At 38.4% G+C, this 23,670-nt stretch overlaps 1 long non-coding RNA gene across 1 annotated transcript in view; it reads left to right on the top strand.

The window, feature by feature from the left end:
* The window catches only part of LOC145668435 (uncharacterized), a 71,277-nt gene that overhangs the window by 31,531 nt on the left and 16,076 nt on the right, over positions 1–23,670 (top strand). The gene's annotated exons all lie outside the window — the stretch shown is intronic.

The following is a 23,670-nucleotide window of genomic DNA, read 5'->3' on the forward strand; positions in this document are numbered from 1 at the left end:
TATAATGATAACTGTGAAATAGCTAAATAGTTTTTTCGTGTTTGCAGTTTAGCACCTACTGTCTCTGCCTAGTATTTGAAAATATACATTTTACTAAAACTAAATTACATTCAATAATACTAACTTTGTTGAAGGACCAGTTGAAAATAATATATTGTTCATAACAGGCGCTTGTAATTTCCGAAAGAAACTCACTAGCTTATCAATCTAATGTACAGGAAAAAACACTGAGGAATTGTGATTGAGGTGTAATCCTAACATTACTAAAGAGAGCTTTAAAACGTCCAAAACTTTGAAACTGAGACTTTTCATCTGGAACTTTTGTGATAATTTCTTGACGTTTTTATTTTGTGAAAATATGTCTCTAAAATATTATTTTAACGGTTGAAATCTTTTATGTACCTTTTCTAAATAATGAGCAAACTTCTCGTCTTTGGTCAATTTACTACCTTCAATTTCAAGATATTGTTACTTAGTCACAGCCTTTAGCCCGCAATTAATGTGATATATAGTTGTGAAATGACTGTGTATATCTTAACTATTAGTTTCACTATATACATTTTGAAAAAGCTCTGTAGTTCTGAATCAGTTTCCGAGGGAATTTCTTCTGTTAAGAATATATATATATATATATATATATATATATATATATATATATATATATATATATATATATATTCATCCTCACGGCATTGTCAAGGCTCTATATTTGTATTTTACATTTATTATTGCAACCGGGTGTTACTGACTTCCGTATACGGTAGCCCGATCATCACCCTTGTTCTTCGCGCGCACAGTCATTCGAAGAACTGAAAACGTACTCTGTACACAAACAGTTTATGGTTGTGAACTCGGAAAGCCTGGTACTTCTGCTTGTCAAGGTCAAAAAGTGGGAGAAAAAATTATGTGTAGAATGTAAAGAGGGTGCAACAGTGACTGTTGCTTGTAAGGGAACATATTCATTTGTAGTTCGTGCAAATTCCGCCTGTAGCGCTACTGTGGCACGACGTATATTGTAACTGTATAACTCTTGTACACCGCTAGTAGGTCTATTCGCGTTAGTGACGACCGAAACTATGTTGTCAGCTCTGACTGCGATAAGGCACTGCCGTGCTGCTTTTCCTTCTCTTTTTTTCCCCTTTTCCATTTGTGAGACGCCAAACATGTTGTTTTTGCTTGTTGCACGCGCTGAACGTGTTTCGGCGAGCGAAGTATTTAAGAGGTTGAATACATATTTTTGTTTGCGATAGTTTTAAATTGGTTAACTGTTGAAAAATATACGAAAATAAAGCTGTACTTGTTAAGGTATATTAGTCGAGGACGTAGCTACTGACAGTGTTGATTACAGATTTTCTCGAGGAAGAATTTAATTACAGTAGAGGTGAAAAGGAGACGTCCATTTAGACAGCCCCCCCCCTTATCAGACTCAATCGGAAATGGTCTCAATCGTTTGTACACAAATGTGCAGGCGAAATTTTCGTTTGTACACAATTAGGGGCGCCGTCAGAACGAAAACAAAGTGGGGGCTGTCTAAATGGTAGCCCCCCAACAACATGTCCTATTCAAGCACAAATTGTCGCAATCATTTGTACATCGTTTCTACAGAAATGTGAAGGCGAAATTTTCGTTTGTACACAATTAGGGGCGCCGTCAGAACGAAAACAAAGTGGGGGCTGTCTAAATGGTAGCCCCCCACCAACAAGTCCTATTCAAGCACAAATTGTCGCAATCATTTGTACATCGTTTCTACAGAAATGTGCAGGCGAAATTTTCGTTTGTACACAATTAGGGGCGCCGTCAGAACGAAACCAAAGTGGGGGCTGTCCAAATGGTAGCCCCCCCACCAACATGTTCTATTCAATCACAAATTGTCGCAATCGTTTTGTACATCGTTTGTACAGAAATGTGCAGGCGAAATTTTTGTTTTACACAATTAGGGGTGCAACCAGAACAGAAAAAAATGGGGGCTGTCTAAGTGGTAGCCCCCCACCATGTCCAATTGAATCAAATTGTCGCAATTGTTTGTACTTCGTTTGTGCAGAAATGTGCAGGCGAAATGTATGTTCGCACGCAATTAGGGGCGCCGCCAGAACGAAAAAAATGGGGGCTGTCTAAGTGGTAGCCCCCGACCATGTCCTATTCAATCACAAATTGTCGCAATCGTTTGTACTTCGTTTGTACAGAAATGTGCACGCGAAATTTTCGTTTGTACATAATTAAGGGCGCCGCCAGAACAGAAAAAAATGGGAGCTCTCTAAGTTGTAGCCCCCCCCCCCACCATGTCCAATTCAATCACAAGTTGTCGCATTCGTTTGTGCATCGTTTGTACAGAAATGTGCAGGCGAAATGTTTGTTTGAACAAACTTAAGGGCGCCGCCAGAACGAAAACAAAGTGGGGAGCTGTCTGAGTGGTAGCTCAACCCACGATGTCCAATTGAATCACAAAGTATCGCAATCGTTTGTACATTGTTTGTACAGAAATGTGCAGGCCAAATTTTCCTTTGTACACTATTAGGGGCGCCGCCAGAACGAAAAAATGTGAGGGCTGTCTCAATGGTAGCCCCTCCCCACCATGTCCAATTCAATCACAAATTGTCACAATCGTTTCTATATCGTTTGTACAGAAATGTGCAGGCTAAATTATTGTTTGTACATAATTAAGGGCGCCGCCAGAACGAAAACAAAGTGGGGGGCTGTTTAAAGTGATAGCCCCCCACCATGTCCAATTCAATCACAAATTGTCGCAATCGTTTGTACATCGTTTGTACAGAAATATGCATGCAAGATTTTTGTTTGTACATAATTAGGGGCGCCGCCAGGGCGAAAACAAAGTGGGGGGCTTTCTAAGTGATAGCCCAATCACCATGTTCAATTCAATCACAAATTGTCGCAATCGTTTGTACATCGTTTGTACAGAAATATGCAGGCAAAATTTTCGTTTGTACACAATTAGGGGCGACCTCAGAACGAAAACAAAGGGGGGGCTGTCTAAATGGTAGCCCTCCCACCATGTGCAATTGAACCACAAATTGTCGCAATCGTTTGAATATAGTTATAAAGAAATGTGCAGGAGAGATTTTCGTTTGTACACAATTAGGGGCGCCGCCAGAACGAAAACAAAGTGGGGGTTGTCTAAATGTTAGCCCTCCCACCATGTTCAATTCAACCACAAACTGTCGCACTTGTTTGTTACGGTTTTGTACAGAAATTTGCAGGCGAAATTTTCGTTTGTACACAATTGCGGGCGTGCCAAAACGATAACAAAGTATAGGCTACCTAATTGGTAGCACCCCCTACGTCCGATTCAAAAGAAAATCATCTCAATTGTTTGCACATCGTTTGAGCAGTAATGCGCAGGCGAAATTTTTTTTCTAAGCTATCAGATGCGTGGACAGAACGAAAAAAAAGGGGAGTTGTCTAAGTGCTAGCCCCACCATGTTCGATTGAACCACAAATTGTCGCGATCGTTTATACATCGTTTGTGCAGAAATGTGCAGGTAAAATTTTCGTTTGTATTAAATAATATACGGATGTGAGTATTTTTAATATCTGCGATCAACATTAACCGGTTTGAATAACGGTTGATGAGTTTGAAAATGGTTCCTATTGCACTAGTTGAAAAAAATTATTTTTCTCTGACACAGGGAAGAAAATGCCTGATTCTAATAGAACTTTTCACGTAGAATTCGAATCTGCAATCAGTTTTTCTCCATCACCCTCAGTTTTCCCGTGACAGAGGTGTTTTCGGAAAATTTCCCCTCAAATTTCTGTTCTTTTTCTTTTTTTCTTTTTTTAAACCATTTTCATACTTGTAGCTTGGGTACCTTAGGTATATAAACGCACAAATTATATTGTATATTAGCCTGATTTATACTTAGTAAGCCCTCTAAGTTTCATAACAATAGCATTATTCTATCTAGAGAAATAAACATATTTATATAAAAAATATGCTATGTGTACTGTTCATTTTACAATATTCATTAGTGCAGATAAAATCACATATAACTTCCACGAAAATTACAATATAAGCACGGTTTATATCTTATTGGATTTGAAATAAAACATATTTTCAATGATGTATACACCGTGTCACCATTTTATATCTACTTAATAAATAATACAAAAGAAGTGAGTGGTATCTTCTTAATAAATGTGCACTTACTTACCTCAACTAATATGTTTTAGTTGTCGACTTTCTTCTGTGTTTGGTTTCTGGAACATCTCTTTTAAGTGTCCAACAGTAATCAGCTAGCACTTTTGAACTACACTGTCACTGGTACCTCTTCTCCATGGAGGAAATGTCCTGATGAAAATGTTCCCCATACTCATCACTAACAGCACCAAGCTTTTCAGGAAAGAAATGCAGGTGGGAGTCTAGAAAGTGAACTTTAAGGGACATGTTGCAACCCATTTCATTGAATGATTGCCGGAAATCACTCACAATTTCACGGTAATTTGGGGCTTTCTTGTTTCCTAAAAATTTCTCTGTTAAACATTTAAATGGACACCAAGCTGCTTTCTCAACCAGAGTTAAGAGATCCTCAAATTTTTGGTCACGAATCAAACATCTTATTTGGGGGTTTACAAAAATCCCTAGCGTCACTAACGCGAGGAATTTTTTCCTTGAGGTAACAAGATCCTGCATTACTTTTGTCCATTGTCCTAACAAAGTTTTTGAAGAGCCCCAACTTTATGTGAAGAGGAGGTAGAATTATCTAATCAGGGCTCACCAGTGAGGAATAAACAGCATTCTTCTGTCCAGGAGTTAATACATGCGTTGGCCATTCCTTCTTGATGTAATGTTCCGCTTTGTTCCTGCTGTCCCATTCGCAGAGGAAACAACAATATTTCGTATAACCAAGCTGCAAACCCATTAACAAAGAAATGACTTGTAAATCACAGCAAACGGTCCACTTGTATTTCTCATACTGAATTTTTTCTAACACTATTTCGATGTTTTCATAGGTTTCTTTCATATTAGTTGCATAAGCCAAAGGCACTGAAGGAAATTTGTTGCTATTGTGCAAAAGGACAGCCTTAAAACTAGTTTTCAAAAAGTCAATAAGCAATCTCCACTCTGTACTTATATGTGCATGTCCAAGTCTATCCATCACAGCACAGACATTATTACAATACACTAAATCATTTTCTTGAGAATAGTAGTTCTGAAACTCTGTATGAAGGTTTCGAAAAATACACACTTTAGTGTCACGATGGAGCAGATTCCAGCCTTAAGTTTAAAATCAAGAAGTTCTGTCTGTGTATTGGAGAGTTTTAAATCCCGTATGAGGTCATTTAGTTCACCCGGAGTTATCAGATGGGAATCCAATGTAGATGTGCTTCCTACATAAGTAGGATCATCATTTTCATTTGGAACTTCAATAGTTGCCTTAAGTACGTAATCCTCATTTACCGTAAGATGAGAAGGAGGTACCGGTACAGGTAATTCTGCACTGTGTGGAACTGGCCTAATTGCTGATGCAAATTAGGGTACTGTACTGTGTGGTTAGATTTACTGCTTATTTCTTTTATCTGTGTCATACAAAAGTAGCAGTCTGAAGAATGATCTTTTGGTTCCCTCCAGATCATCGGTACTGCGAAGTTCATGTTTCGTCCACCATTTGCCCACCTAGTCAGACGTTTCACGCAAGTACAACAAATGTAGTGAGGAACCCAGTTCTTATCCTGGTCTCCTACACAGCAACCAAAATATAACTGATAACACTTCCTCACAAGTGGAGTAAAACATCGACGTTGTGATTTAAATATCAGCTCCCCACATACATAACAGAAATTGTCCGGTTTATTTACACACTTCCTCGATATCTTGTATCCTGTAAGGTATCACACACATACATACATACACACACACACACACACACACACACACACACACACACACACACACACAGGAATCTACACTCCATCAAATTCCCACAAAATCCCTCTAGACATTCCCTCATACAAAAATGGTGACATGGTGTACACATCATTGAAAACGTTTTATTGGAAGTCCAATGAGGTATAAACCGTGGTATATTGTAATTTTCGTGGAAATTATATGTGTTGAAGACCGACCCGACCCCACCCGTGACCCAAATTGACTGACCCGACCCGACAACCCGACCCGAGCTGACCCGATTGGCCCGACCCAAAGTGACCCGAGTGAACCAACCCGAGGTGATTTAACCCGACAACCGATCCGAGTGACTTGACCTTACAATCTAACCAGTTTGAGAGAGATAGAACTTTACAAAACTGCCACCAGAAAAAAAATGCTGACCAATTCTTATGCATAAACCATTGTTTCGGCTTTTTTTACTTGTAGTATAATTATCCTCCTCCTCCTCCTCAGTGTTCTCCCATTAATAAACAGGCCAGTTTCCGTGAACTAGGTAAGAAGCTTCCATTTTTGCGATTTCCCGCTAATATCTGCCTCGCAACCCAACATAAAGTACCACCCTCCTTATTACAATCTATCAATTCCAACCTTCTTACACACTCTCGCTCTCCTGATATCACCCCCTTTACTACATCCCTCAGAATGCAATCCCTTAACAAGATCAAAACTTGTGATCCGTCCATTTTTCGCTTCCTTATATCGTCTAATATTACTCTCGTCTCTTGCATTTTTTCAGCATTTCCTAATTCGTTTTCCTCTCTACCCTGCTAACCTTCTTTATTTTACTCCACATCCAAATTTCCAAGGTTAAAATTTAGGCAATCAAGTTCGAAAGTCAAAATAAAATTTGACTGAGTTCTGAAGACAAGTTCTGAAGGCTAAAATAATAAAAGTTCTGAAGACAACATTATTTTCTAGTAAGGAATGTATATAGAACTTCTTTTAATATTTTTTGCTGTGTAACAAACAACAATTTCATCACGTTAATATTCCGATTTTTCTATTTAAAAACAGCGTTCCTGTCTGATAGAATCATAAGGAACTAATTGCACTGAAATATCATTCTGTAGGGAATTACCTTTTATTTTTTCTTGATTAAATTATCTAGAAGATATTTGCAACGTTATATAAAATTAGCAAGTATTTTATTGCGGAGAAAGTCAAATCACTACCCCAGCAATAATAATAATAATAATAATAATAATAATAATAATAATAATAATAATAATAATAATAATAATAATAATAATAATAATAATAATAATAATCTGAAGGTGACCAAGAAAGTTCTGTCTCTTTGTGGAGGTCTGTGTTCAATTGGCCCTCACACCGTGAGTTGAATGCGAATGGATATAAGGTGAAGGTCAGTTGTTGGACGAGACGAGACGAGACAGAATTTTCATGAAAGGGTACGAGATGAGACAGAGCTCTTTCAATAGAAACATATGCACTTTTCCAGACGAGACTACCTTCACGACACATTTTCGAAACGAGAATGCCCCAAACCAGGTCTCGTGAGCAACACTAGTAAGTATATCCAACATACTACTTGGTTGTGGCTGTTCAGATACACCGTGAACGTGCGTAAGGACTGAGTGAACATGGGGCCTTCACAGAGCGTCATAAGGGCTTGTTTGCTGTACGAGTTCAAATTGCTGCACCGCGGGGCGGAAGATATGACAGGCCTTTGGTGAGGGTGTCGTGACTACGCGGAGAGTGCAGTGGTATGACGGTTTAAGGACGGTGACGAAACACTCGAAGACGCACCACGTGCCGAAAGACAAACAGATGTTCAAAATAAAGATCTTCAGGCAGCAATTGAGGCGAAGACAGACGTGTGAGGAACTGGTACTACCTTTCAGTGTAAGTGGAGAAACCATTCGGCACCACCACCATCAACTTGGGAAGCACTGCAAGTTGGGTTGATAGGTCCTACATGATTTGACTTGGAGCCAGAAAGCAACGCGAGCAGACACCTGTGTTTCTTTGGTGTCTCGTCTGAGGAAGGAGCAATTTCTGGACAGGGTGTTGACATGTGATGGGAAGTGGGTCCTGTACGAAGCTCCACGGCGCCGTCATTGTTGGTTAGCATCCCATGAACCGGTTCAAAAACAGCCCAAGCCAGCACTACGCCAGAATAAGGTTCTCCTGTGCATTTTGTGGACTGCTCGAGGCATCGTCCATCGGGAACTGCTACCAGCTGGTCAGATCATCAATGCAACTGTGTACTGTCACTGTGTACTGTCTGGATCCAGCAGTTCTGAATCGCAAAGGGGTCCTCTTGTTACAAGGCAACGCTAAGCCCCACGTGGCTAAAATGACCCAGTACATCATTCTACGCCTTGGATGGAAAACACTATTGGATCCGCCATACTCCACGGACATTGTACCGTCCGATTATCACCTGTTCCATTCCTTGGACAATCACCTTAGAGAACGCCAATTCAAACAGCTAGAAGAGGTTCAATATGCACTTGATACCTTCTTCACTTCACGTCCCACCAAGTTCGACTGCGATGGAATCCATGGCCTTCCAGAACGTTTTCAGAAGGTCGTCGAGGCTGATGGAGACGATTTTTGATATTCCAGGTACGTCTTAGGTTACATACCAATGTTCGAAGGTGTTGGTGAAAAGGCGGCGGAACTTTCTTGGGCACTCTTAAAGTTATAATAATAATAATAATAATAATAATAATATTAATAATAATAATAATAATAATAATAATAATAATAATGTGTCCTGCCCAAAGGCAGATGTTTGACCTGAAGGTCCATGGGTATTGATTCCAGCTCGTACCAAGTAAGTTTTCTGGTGGACAAACCCCATGTGCATGGGTTTTCTCGGTGTTCTCCCATTTCCTCCCACTTTCTTCATTCAACCACTTCAATTATTTCTCATCATCACTGTCTCTCTTAGCGTTGGTGCATAACGTGGGACGTTAACTAGATATTTCCTTTCAATTTCACTTAATGTGACATTTAACTTGACATAGAAACGCAGAAAGGAAAAAAGTCAGTAGTAATATTAATTACAATTACAATACCAATTAGTTAATATAGGGTAAAATTAAAATTTTATTACTATTTCACCTTCAATTAGTCACATTTATCATTCATTCACCAACTTCGAATTGAATTCCACAACAAAACTCTTTATAGTATTCCGTATAGAAAATAAGTGAAGAATGTGACGACCCGACCCGAGTGACCCGACACGAGCTAACCCGACTGACCCGACCCGACAACCCGACCCGTAACCCGACCCGTTTGAGAGCACTATCAGAGGGGTACTATTTACAGTACAATTTATTTTGTATGGTTTAGCATACTTTAAGGCTACCATACTTTTTGAAAACAGAAAAAACGGGACATCTTACAAATTAGTAGTAAATATTGCATTTTGTATTAATTTTATCTTTCGAATTTTACTACAGTATCGCACTAGTTATACAACTTAAAATAATGTATTAATATAGTCCATACTCAGTGGCGTATTTAGGGGGAGGGCTTCCGGGCTCAAGCCCCCCACCGAAATCTTACTTACTATAGTAAAGTATATGAAATATCTTGCAGAATTTTCATATTTTCAGGCAAAGCACCCCCGGAAGTTAGCAAAGTCCCTCCCGAAACAAAATCGTAAATACGCCACTGTCCATACTTAATCAACAGTGCTAAAAATTATTATAGAAGCTAGAAGCTGTTATACAATATAAACGCAATCAGTGAACATACAATATTTAGGCAAAAATTATATTTTCAATATTATTACCATACCACCTTTACATGCTCTACATGTCTATAAAGAAAAATATCCAGATTTATGAAGTTGTTTCAAAATTTCAATAGGCTGATTTATTTTTGTTAACCTAAAATGCGAACTAAAAGAAAGCAATTTGCATAATTGTTTTTCTGAAGCAGAAAAAAAATGTGTTTTCGGGGCTGGTCTGCAACGTCACAAGAATTTGTTGCCACCTCGGGGTATACATTCTTACTTTTAGTGATAAGAGTTATACTTAGGAGGATTTAAACATTGCATGTTATATCCGGGAAAGCAGCGATGGCAATAATACTAAAGATTAGAATGAAATTGTTCCTATAGTATTGTCGGAATTGAAAGCAAAAGGAATAAGTCGATTTTATTATCTTTTCAGAAATTTTGATATGTAATTAATAATAATAATAAAGAAAAAAAACAGGACAAGAAGGAAAATTTCTTCACACCGGGACAAATTTTAAGAAACCGGGGCGTATGGTAGCCTTACATACTTATTTGCATGCGGAGTGTCAGTACGGAGCCACTACGTAGCAGAGTTGAAACAAAACCTCGTAAATAGGTTGCCAACTCAGGAAAACAAAATTACCGGCACACCCTCAAAATTCTCTGTACAAATGAGAAACTGAAGACTGTATTGATCGTTATTGTATTTACCAGCAATTGTCACTTGTTTAAAATTATCGAAACAGATGAATAATACTGGATATTAATCTTTATGTAACAATAGTTGATTCATAAAATGAAATTTATTCCATAAACTTCACTTCAAACAAAGGAAATTGCTTTAAAAAGTCATTTTCTACTCTCAATAAATGAATAAAATTATTTTACAATAAAATATAAGTGTTATCAAATTTGTTATGTTAAATAAATAAAAAAAACTGCCATACGTTAAAAAAATATCGATAATGTATAATACAACGGAAATTTGTGTTTGTAAAGGCACTGTTGAAAAATTTCGATGTTCAATGTTATATTCTGGATTGCAGATTCCAAAATACCGGTCATAAGGGTTCTAATAAGAAGTTTGTACCGGTCACCGGCCTTAATCAAAATTACAGCAAATACCGGCCAGTTAGCAACTCTACTCGTAAATCAGAATGCTGAATGCACCAAAATACTTCACCATGCATTCTATAGTTTCTGCAAAATGAGTTTAATGAAGATGATCAAATAAAACAAAATACTGTGTTATAATTTTCCCTTTAACAGTCTACTTTGTGAATTTGTTATATCTTCCACTTATCAATTTCCTGTACGAGATGAGAATAACGGTTTCTGCGCAAGATAGAAAGAAAAAAATACATTTTTCTCATAAGGATTCAGTTCACGTAAGAAATAATGAATAAGTTTAATAATAAGAGCCGAGGAGTGAAAAACTAACTCAGCAATAATGATTGTAAGTATAAATATAAATATAAAAAAAACAAAAAAACAACATTTAATTCCATAATCGTTAGGATAAGATCAATATAGTGAATCACACGATAGTGTGAACAAACCAAACCACACAATAGTGTGAACAAAGTCCTGTTAGAAAAATACTCCATAAATGTGACACATTTTTTTAATGCTTCTACCATTTATACAATCCCTCACATTGTTTTCGTTCTGGCGGCGCCCCTAATAGAGTACAAACGAAAATTTCGCCTGCACATTTCTGTGCAAATGATGTACAAGCGATTGATATAATTTGTGATTGAATTGGATATGGTGGGGGCTACCATTTAGACAGCCCCACTTTGTTTTCGTTCTGGCGGCGCCATTAATTGTGTACAAACTAAAATTACGCATGCATATTTCTGTACAAACGATGTACAAACGATTACGAAAATGTGTGATTCAATTGGACATGTTGGTGGGAAGCTACCACTTAGAGAGCCCCCAGTTTGTTTTCGTTCTGACGGCGCCCCTAATTATGTACAAACGAAAATTTTGCCTGAACATTTCTGTAAAAACGACGTACAAACGATTGCGACAATTTGTGATTGAATTGGACATGGTCGGGGGCTACCACTTAGACAGCCCCACTATGTTTTCGTTCTGGCGGCGCCGCTAATTGTGTACAAACAAACATTTCGCCTGCTCGTTTCTGCACAAACGAAGTACAAACGATTCCGACAATTTGTGATTCAATTGGACATGGTGGGGAGGTATTACTTAGAAAGCACCCTACTTTGTTTTCGTTCTGGCGGCGTCCCTAATTGTGTACAAACAAACATTTCGCCTGCCCGTTTCTGTACAAACGATTGCGATAATTTGTGATTGAATTGGACATAGTGGGGGGGTACCACTTAGACAGCCCCCTTTTTTCTGTTCTGGCGGCGCCCCTAATTGTGTACAAACGAAACTTTTGCCTGCACATTTCTGTACACACGAAGTAGAAACGATTGCGATAATTTGTGATAGAATAGAACATGTTGGTGGGGGGCTATCAGTTAGACAGTCCCCCAATTTGTTTTCGTTCTAGCGGCGCCCCTAATTGTGTACGAACATACATTTTGCCGGCACATTTCTGTACAAACGAAGTACAAACGATTGTGACAATTTGTGATTCAATTCGACATGATGTGGGGGGGCTACCACTTAGACAGCCCCCCACTTTGTTTTCGTTCTGGCGGCGCCCCTAAGTTTGTTCAAACAAACATTTCGCCTGCACATTTCTGTACAAACGATGCACAAACGAATGCGACAACTTGTGATTGAATTGGACATGATGGGGGGCTACCACTTAGACAGCCCCCATTTTTTTCTGTTCTGGCGGCGCCCTTAATTATGTACAAACGAAAATTTCACGTGCATATTTCTGTACAAACGAAGTACAAACGATTGCGACAATTTGTGATTGAATAGGACATGGTCGGGGGCTACAACTTAGACAGCCCCCATTTTTTTTCGTTGTGGCGGCGCCCCTAATTGCGTGCGAACATACATTTCGCCTGCACATTTCTGTACAAATGAAGTACAAACAATTGCGACAATTTGTGATTCAATTGGACATGGTGGGGGGGGCTACCACTTAGACAGCCCCCATTTTTTTCTGTTCTGGCGGCGCCCCTAATTGTGTACAAACAAAAATTTCGCCTGCACGTTTCTGTACAAACGAAGTACAAACGATTGCTATAATTTGTGATTGAATAGGACATGTTGGTGGGGGGCTAACAGCTAGACAGCCCCCAATTTGTTTTCGTTCTGGCGTCGCCCTTAATAGTGTACAAACGAAAATTTGGCCTGCACATTTCTGTACAAACAATGTACAAACGATTGCGATACTTTGTGATTCAATTGGACATCGTGGGGGGAGCTACCACTCAGACAGCTCCCCACTTTGTTTTCGTTCTGGCGGCGCCCCTAAGTTTGTTCAAACGAAAATTTCGGGTGCACATTTCTGTACAAAAGAAGTACAAACGATTGCGACAATTTGTGATTGAATAGGACATGGTTGGCGGCTACCACTTAGACAGCCCCCAATTTTTTTCGTTCTGGCGGCGCCCCTAATTGCGTGCGAACATACAATTCGCCTGCACATTTCTGTACAAATGAAGTACAAACGAATGCGACAACTTGTGATTGAATTGGACATGGTGGGGGGGGGGCTACAACTTAGACAGCCCCCATTTTTTTCTGTTCTGGCGGCGCCCTTAATTATGTTCAAACGAAAATTTCGGGTGCACATTTCTGTACAAAAGAAGTACAAACGATTGCGACAATTTGTGATTGAATAGGACATGGTCGGGGGCTACCACTTAGACAGCCCCCAATTTTTTTCGTTCTGGCGGCGCCCCTAATTGCGTGCGAACATACATTTCGCCTACACATTTCTGTACAAACGAAGTACAAACAATTGCGGCAATTTGTGATTCAATTGGACATGGTGGGGGGCTACCACTTAGACAGCCCCCATTTTTTTCTGTTCTGGCGGCGCCCTTAATTATGTTCAAACGAAAATTTCGGGTGCACATTTCTGTACAAAAGAAGTACAAACGATTGCGACAATTTGTGATTGAATAGGACATGGTCGGCGGCTACCACTTAGACAGCCCCCAATTTTTTTCGTTCTGGCGGCGCCCCTAATTGCGTGCGAACATACATTTCGCCTACACATTTCTGTACAAACGAAGTACAAACAATTGCGGCAATTTGTGATTCAATTGGACATGGTGGGGGGCTACCACTTAGACAGCCCCCATTTTTTTTGTTCTGGCGGCGCCCCTAATTGTGTACAAACGAAAATTTCGCCTGCACATATCTGTACAAACGAAGTACAAACGATTGCGATAATTAGTGATTGAATAGAACATGTTGGTGGTGGGGGGGCTACCAGTTAAACAGCCCCAATTTGTTTTCGTTCTGGCGGCGCCCCTAATAGTGTACAAACGAAAATTTGGCCAGTACATTTCTGTACAAACAATGTACAAACGATTGCGGCAATTTGTGATTTAATTGGACATGGTAGGGGCTACCATTTAGGGGAACTCCCTCGAGAGGAATCACTCTACTTATTTATTGCAAAAAGCAGAATTTAAAAATTCGCATTCGTCCAAAGTTATCGTGTGAAGTAACAGCCGTTTGTATGTACGTACTAATATTGATAAGTTCCACTACGCGATCCCAATTAATAGTTCATATACCCGCGCCACACACACACACACACTAGCATTTGTACACACGAAAGTATACCTAGTTGTATCCACACGCTTACGCCGGAAACTAGAAACAAACAAACACACACACACACACACACACACAGGGAGAGAGAGAGAGAAAGAGAATATCTTGTTGTACCTTTATACTGAATGCACAATTACTCACAAAATCAGTTAAAAAAGAAAAAAGAAAAAAGTTGTAAATGAAACTTTCAAAGATTGGTAGCACTGCTGCGTGTCACACATGAGATTGTTCCATAATGATTGATTCGTAATATGATGTATATGGGTTTCTTAATGGTAGTATAACAAAATGCCTTCAAATTGACCACTAAATAAAAAGTGTAATTTATCTCTCAAATTTTGTAAAATCGAAGTCGGTGGGCATTATGGGAACAGTCTACAATAAGAATATATGCAAATAAATATTAATATACTTCACGTTTTCCAGTGGGTGCAAGAAAGCTTCGAATAGTATTTGTTGCCAGAAGCATTAGCTGATGTAAATATATATATATATATATATATATATATATATATATATATATATATATATATATATATATATTTCTTAATTAAACTAATTTTGAGACCAGTAACTCCTCCTTGTTCTACTCCTTGTCCTGATGCGCTGGATGCGCTGACAATTTGTCCTGTAAGGAATAAATATAATATTGAAACTATACTACAGCAAATAGCTGTAATAACCACAGCATTAATATATTTTGCATCAAGTCTATTTTTACTGTATAGAAAGAAATAATAATAGAAGAACATAGACTGAATGTATTTTAGAACAAGATCCTGAGACAAATATTCTGACCCAAGAGGAACGGGAATGGGGAATGGCGGAAACTTCATAACGAGGAACTACATGATTTATATGGTTTACCCAACATTGTTAGGGTAATCAAGTTTAGGACGCTTAAGTGGGCGAGTAATGTAGCTAGAATGGAAGAAAGCAGAAATGCTTTCAAAGTCTTGACTGGAAGACCAATCGGAAAACGACCATTAGGAAGACCTAGGCGCAGATGGGAGGACAATATTAAGATGGATCTCGCAGAGATTGGAATACAAAGTAGAAACTGGATGCAGTTAGCTAAGGATAGAAGTCAGTGGAGAGCTTTTTGTGAACGCGGCATTGAACCTCCGGGTTCCATAGGCCATAGAGGTAGTTAGTTAGTTATGATTTACTGACATCCATAAATTTTTGGTGTTTTCTGTAGACTCAATTTTCCCATGTATCGTTACCGGGATGATGAGGTACTCTAGACGAGTCTGTTAGTTATTAGAAATAATTTATTTTACAAGCACCCACACGTTAATCATCTGTGAAGGTTAAAATTATTTATGAAGATTGATTTGTACAATATACGAGGGCCAGTCCAAAAGTCATGGCAACTATTATTTTTCGCAAATGGTAAAGAATTAAAAAAATTGTGAAATGGACAAATGGAAGGTTAGTTCATATGTAATCATTACGTGTAGTGAAATACATGAACACAAACACCACCATAAAGATGCAATAAGCGAAAGAAAGACGAAACACTTGTCGTTCCAAAGGTGTTGCATTCCATGGCATTAAGCGTATCCCCAAGAATCCACAACATGGTAAGAAAGTTCCTGTACTATTGTGTATGTTGCAATTGACAGTAGGACAGGTTTAAAACGAGAAATTCTTTTCGTCTTTTTTTCTCGTAGTATATCGTTATGGTAGTGTGTATGTTCACCCAACTTCCCACATCTAATGTTGACATATGAACCAACCTTCCATTTGAATATTTCAGAATTGAATTACTGCTAATCATTTTCGAGAAATAAAATAGTTGCCATGACTTTTGCATTGGCATACATATATATATATATATATATATATATATATATATATATATATTTATCCTGATACCGATGGAACGACCATACATTGGCGATTTGCATTCCATCAGGCGACCTGGTCGATCAGGCGACACTATATGGTCGTCCAGTGGGAAACAGTGTTAGATGGTCTCCTCTCACCACCACTAGTGCGTAGAAATCAACTTTGAAAATTGACGTTGGTGGTCCCAACGGTGCTGAGATAACTTTTTTTTGTATAACTGCAGTTCAGGGTTTCATCGGCAGGTGCGCGACAGTCGCGAGCGTATAGCTTGTCGAGCGTATAGTTCTGTATACATAAAGGCGCGTTGGACCACCGGAAGTTCTCATTTCGCAGTTGGCAGCTGTGCTCACCATTGGCTCGTGCATGCACTTTGTTCTGTTTGCAGATAGGAAGATTTCTCACGTTTTCGGAAGCTCGAAGAAACAACATGAATGAAGGAATCAAACAATGATTAAAAAGTAACTGAAACAACTGACATAATATTTCATATAGTAATATACAAGACGATAAGAAAAAGTAGCAATGTTTTTTAGATTGTACAATACATGTGACTATCTACAAATAATTATTATAATACTTTGTTTCAACTATTATCATACATATTGATCGTGTGGGATGTGAAATACTTTTACAAGCAGTGTTGGGCGTCTTTGGGCCACCTTCACATAATGAAAGCCGAAAGTTACTGGCAGAAGTTTAAAAATGTTTTATATCCATTTATAAGAAAATTGTCAATAGTTTTATACTAGTTTCCTTAAATCTCGGATCCGTTTCCCGCAGAGCCGTAGCTAGAAGGGGACGCGCGGGGCGGTCGTCCCGGGCGCTAATGACTAGAAAGCGCCGAACGAGCAAAAAGAAAGAAAAAATGCTAGAAATGATTAAAAAAAATTATTGATGCCCGGTTAAATCAATGTTGTTGTCGGTTTTGATACAATTTGATACAACTGTAACACTCCGATTTTGATAAAGTTTTGCAGTTAGATACTACACATAAAATACAAGGATACGTGTTTTTTTTTAATTTTCTGCGGAGAAACAATTATTGGGGACCAAAGCCCCTACCCAATATTTCGAAAGTTGATGCCCGAACGCAGTATGAAGTGGACCAAAGTGAATTAAATTGTGCACAGATATTGTACCTAATAGATGTAAAATGAGGGGATACTTGTTTCGTATTTTCCTGAAACAAAGAAATAAATGGGTCGGGCAAAGACCCTTCCAAATATTTGATTACGAAATATGAAAAGTGCTAATGAGTATACTTTCGAAGTGCCTAAATTACATAGAGAATCACAACGAAAGTGTGTTAAGAAACAATACACAAAAATAAGCTAACCCGTGTTTTGTAGTTTGTGCGGAAAAACTGTGTGGATGCCAAGGTCCTCTCCTAAGAAAGGTATTATCTGTCAGGAAAGTAAATGTACACCTGTTTTTCGAGTCTGGCATTCCTGCTCTCCATCCGTGGAGAGTATGAGAATTAAATCAATCAAATGTTTACTGAGGGGCAAAAAGAAAAGTTTAATCTGAATAAGACATTGCAGAGGGACACAAGCTGTGAATACGAATAGTGCATAGTGTAAATAAAGGACGACACTGAAAGAGAAAGCCAGACACAGCTGTTGAACTTAGAAAAAAGAGTAAAAATTGTTGAAGTGGGAACATAAAACACAAACACAACAAATACGCCGAAAACTAAATATTCACCATGCCATGATCTTGGTTTAGTGGTTAAGGTGCTGGCTTACAAATACAAAGGTCGCCAGTTCGAATCTTCGGTGAGGACATTTTTAAAAATTTTTGTTTATGATACATGCAGCTCATAAGAGATGGTAAAAGAGATCGTATTTAGTCTTTCGTAGCAATTATTATTGGTAAGGTTTAGTACCGATAATACTTTTTGTTTTGTTTTTGTCTTTTTGTCTTGATAAAAGTAAAAAGAAAAACATGGAAATAGACCATACTCATGGTTATTAAAAATACAATTTCTACATGCCTTACACCTCCCGACCACGTTCCTACGTTAGCAAGTAAGAGGTTTGTGTTTAGGTCAGGCTGGTCAATACGTTTTGCAAAGGGGCCCGGTTTAGCTCCGACGCACCACAGGTGCGAGAAGGGAGCAAAACACTTTTTCTCTCTCCCTCTGTGTGTCTGTTTATCTATCTATCTGTATATATATAACGCTATTTGTGAATGCCGTAACCACCCTAATTTTCAGCGGATTGAGATGAAACTTGGCACAAACATTAATTGTTGAAATATCTTCAGTTCGTTAACCAGAATAATCAGACGAAAATGTTCAAAATGGCGGCCCTTTAAACTCTTAAAATCTTTCAAGGGAACCAAATTTCGCCCATAAATGGGTGTTCAGAAAGTTTGAATAACTTTTCGTCTTTTACTGAAATATTTGTGTGCAGAGATTTATTGAAATATTGGACCCGATTAATCGCATAAAGAATGTTCACGCCCTTTTCACTACGGTCAGGCTTTTTTTTTTTTTTTTTTGCAGGAGAGGGTTATTTTTGTAGTGATGATAAGATGATTGCTAGTGATGATATGAAATTACACATTGAAAGTGAAGTAACTTGTGAAACGTGTTATTTCAAAGAATAACATAATAAATGTGCTTTCCTCTAACACAGAGAGAGCGTAGTAACACATTGCATTGCAAATAAAGGTAGGCAACATTAGTGGTAAGTAAAATAATAATAATAATAATAATAATAATAATAATAATAATAATAATAATAATAATAATAATAATAATAATAATAATAATAATAATAGGTGTTGTTTGTGGCAAGGCAATATCTTCCTCAATTCTTCTTCAAACGTAATGATTGTAACGCCATATCTCCCTTACAAACAAAATATTAGCAATTTATATCGAAAGAACGGGAAACTGTTGAGTGATGGGAGCAACGTTGGACAGTATGCACTCATAGTACTCAGAAAAATAAGCGATTTCAATGAAAAATGAACGAAGAGTCATTGTCATGGGTGGTCATGGAGCCAAGCAGAGCCGTCTTTAGGCAAAATGTCGATAACTTATATCGAGAGAACAGGAGGTGATAGTGAGATGGGACCAACGTTGGACACCGTGGACCCATAAGGCGCATCGAAAAAATTAGGGGGGCGGGCGCCAGCCAGCCTTACTTATTTCCACATAAATATAAAATAAAATTATATTGTCGAAATACACACACGAGTTAGCTAGTAACATTTCATATTATTATTATTATTATTATTATTATTATTATTATTATTATTATTATTATTATTATTATTATTATTATTATTATTATTATTATTATTATCATCGACAGCGTCTTTTCATTATGTGTGCATGTTTGACATGAAGCCAAAGAGAAGATCCATCATTCGTAGAAAGAATAAGAATAGCCAGTTACTTTAATTGTGAACGACGGCCAAAAATACGAAATGAGTGACAACCTTAGCGAAAAGAAACAATACTTTATCTCAAATGGACAAAAAATCAAGCCGAGATAGATTCGAACTCACATGGACGGCGCGAAAAGCCAGTTCATTGTCCACGTTTTTTTTTTAACTGACTCACCGAACGTGTTTTAGTAACTTACTTATTGCTAATTTTACTTGCTTCACTCGTTTAACTTGCTTTTTCTAATAACTTATAACGACAGGGACACGAACACAGAAACATCGAGGACAGTTAAGAATCATAAATGCTCTCCCACCGGGAATCGAACCCGGGACACCATGCACCAAAGGCGCACGTGCTAGCCACTAGACCAGCCGGCGGGGCACTGCTCACTCTCTGTGTCGTTAGGGATTACGACCACTGTATTGCCAGCTATCACTTCTGAGGGTTGTATACTATGATCACATGTTTCTTCTTTGCTGGAAGAGTTAAACCTACATTCTATGTAATACATGAAATATTTAGACCTACATGCTCTTCATATAATGTAATAAAAGGTCATGCTGGGAATAAGAAAAAGAACATTCCTTGGACAAAACGGAAACTATTGGCATCAGAAATAATTATCTACGAGGCATGCGCAGTAGTATATTTCAGAATAGTTACTCTTTAGTTCAGTAAACGAAGAAAGGAGTATAAAAAAGCAAATATGTCGAGTCAACGAGATCGACCAGAGTTGACAGAGGCGGAGTAGTAATACAACAACTTGGTTAAATTGATAATTGGTTCTTTATTCTGTAGTAGATCGTATCACTCTTTACGGGAGAGTAGAGAAAGACTTAAACGCTGTTATATAGTAAGCATTAGTAACACGATCATACAGACACAAATGGATGTAACTGTGAGTACTACAACTTGGATTTAACGAGAGCCGTTTAGATATTCAGTGGTTTGCAGGGTTGTATAAGACACAATACAATTCTTCATACCTCAGCTACCAGTAACTAGATACATGCAATTTCAGGAAAGATACTGAAACTGCTGTCGGATTTTAATACATGACGTATTGCAGGATACAAAATGCTTTGCACTACTTGTTTGTTTGTAGACAGCTACTAGCTTAGTGTTCTGAAAGGTTGTGTATAAACTAGAGATAGCCAATTCCGGAATTATTACTTTCCGGACTCCCGAAAGTAAAACCGGACATATTCCGGAATTCGGAAAATTCCGATTTTGGAATAATTCCGGAATTCGGAAAATTCCGATCTTGGAGTAATTCCGGAATTCGGAAAAATCCGGAATTTAGAAATTCTGATTTCGTTTACATTCCGGAATTCGGAACAATCCGGATTTTTTTCGAAATCCGGAATTTTTCTCAATTCCGGAATTATCTGAATTCCGGATTCTTCGCGAGTTCCGGAATTCTTCTGAATTATGGAGTTTAACTGAATTCCGTACTTTTCCGAAATCCGGAAAGTGAAAGTTCCGCTTCCAAAAAATGAATTTATTTTGGTTAATATGAATCATGGTGGAAATAAGTCTTTGACCAGGTAATGGCGACTGCTTTGAAAGAAGTAGAGAGTATGAGAATTCAATCTGTCATATTTGTAGTTTCGTGTGGAGAAAATACAAACTTGTGAACCAACGGTTCAAGGAAAACACAAGTTATTAATGTAAACTTTTCGGACATCATAAAAGAAATACGAAAGACATTTTGAATCGAAGAAATATAACATACAAGTTTGCAAGCGGAGACAAAGAAACCTAACGTAACCAGACTAAAGACGAATCGTTTACCGCGTAGCGATCAAGGTCGAGCTGTTTTCCAAAGCGAGTTTCGAGTTGAGTCGAGTTTGATAATGGCTCGCTCGCTCGTTCAGCTCGTTTTAACTCTTTTTTTAAATAATGGCCTGATTAGACTGGAAAGCGAAAGCCATGAGAAATGTAAGCACTAATATGGAATACTTTTTAGTGCTGCTCACGACAGGGGTGCGTCTCTTCTCGTAATTTTAGTGCATCTCGTGGGGCAATTTTTGTGTATCTCGTCTCGTCTAGATAACGAGAAGACAAGTTTTTTTTTTATTATTACGAGACAGCCTCAAATGTCGTAATCACCAATATAAGTATATACTGTTGTTCTTAAAATCAAGGCTGAGACCTGCACTGTCGAATTTTGGAGCCCAAGCAGAAGACCAACTCGGGTAGCGATATCAACCGGCTCTGCTCGTATCAGCTGAGCGAACAGCTCGAGTCGGCTCGGTTGGGATTAGCCGATGACCCGAGCCGGCTCAGTTGGAACGAGCCATCGACTCAGCTCAATTCAGCCGATGGCTCGAGCTTTCTCGGTTGGGATGGGTCCCCTACTCGGCTCATGTGAACCGGTTCAAGCCAGCTAAGTTGAAATTAGTCCATCGGCACGTTTCGATTCAGCTCAACTAAGCCGATGGCTCAAATCGGCTCGGTTGGGTGAGCTGTTGGCTCGGCTCACTTCTTGGTTCGGTTCGATAGTGAATGAGCTGTAAGCCGAGCCGCTCGAGCCGTTGAGAACCCTAAACCCGGTCCCAGCTGTTTTGAACATGCTTGGCTGAAGCCTATAACTCTTAACAATTTTTGGCTCGAGCCCGAAAACTTGCCCTTTCGGAACTCAAACCCAGAACGTGACCGATGTCCTTCCCTCCTGAAGACTTCTCGACGACCGAGATCGACAGTCAATTAGCTTTTACTATTCAGATACAAACCGTATATCTTTTAAAGATTATATACGGTGTTGATATAATAATAATAATAATAATAATAATAATAATAATAATAATAATAATAATAATAATAATAATAAAAGTTTTAAACTTGCCGTTGAAATTTGGCAAAACTTACTTAAAAGTAGAGATTTCGGGGAAAGGGTTCCGTACCTTCAAGACAGTGGCGTAGGGAAGGGGGCCCGGAGGGGACGGCCCCCCAAAGAGGTCCGAAATTGTACTTTGGTACTTTGATGTTTGTAATTTTTTATATATTTTTATGTTTATATATTTTTTGTTTGTAATTTTTCTATATGTGCCTATAACAGCACTTGCCCCCCCAAACACACATCCTGGCTACGCTACTGCTTCAAGACACACCTGTTTTTTCTCCATACGAAACTACAAATATGACAGATTGAATCCTCATACACCCCATTTCTTTCAAAGAAGTCGCCATTACCTGGTCAAAGAATTATTTCAGCCACGATTCATATTAACCAAAATAAATTCATTTTTCGGAAGCGGAACTTTCACTTTCCGGATTTCGGAAAATTATGAAATTCAGTTAAACTCCGGAATTCAGAATAATTTCGGAACTCGGAAACAATCCGGAATTTAGAAAATTCCAGAATTGAGAAAAATTCCGGATCTCGAAAAAAAATCCGGATTGTTCCGAATTCTGGAATGTAAACGAAATCAGAAATTTCTAAATTCCGGATTTTTCCGAATTCCGGAATTATTCCAAGATTGGAATTTTCCGAATTCCGGAATTATTCCAAAATCGGAATTTTCCGAATTCCGGAATTTGTCCGGTTTTACTTTCGGGAGTCCGGAAAGTAATAATTCCGGAATTGGCTATCTCTAGTTTATACACAACCTTTCAGAACACTAAGCTAGTAGCTGTCTACAAACAAACAAGTAATGCAAAGCGATTTGTATCCTGCAATACGTCATGTATTAAAATCTGACAGCAGTTTCAGTATCTTTCCTGAAATTGCATGTATCTAGTTACTGGAAGCTGAGGTATGAAGAATTTTATTGTGTCTTAACTTTTTGTGTCTTATACAACCCTGCAAACCACTGAATATCTAAACGGCTTTCGTTAAATCATAAATCGCTTAAGTTGTAGTTCTCACAGTTACATCCATTTGTGTCTGTATGGTCGTGTTACTAATGCTTACTATATAACAGCGTTTAAGTCTTTCTCTACTCTCCCGTAAAGAGTGATACGATCTACTACAGAATAAAGAACCAATTATCAATTTAACCAAGTTGTTGTATTACTACTCCGCCTCTGTCAACTCTGGTCGATCTCGTTGACTCGACATATTTG

This window comes from Thermobia domestica, chromosome 1, assembly GCF_964235325.1.
Source record: "Thermobia domestica chromosome 1, izTheDome1.hap1.1, whole genome shotgun sequence".
Taxonomy (NCBI): Eukaryota; Metazoa; Arthropoda; class Insecta; order Zygentoma; family Lepismatidae; genus Thermobia; species Thermobia domestica.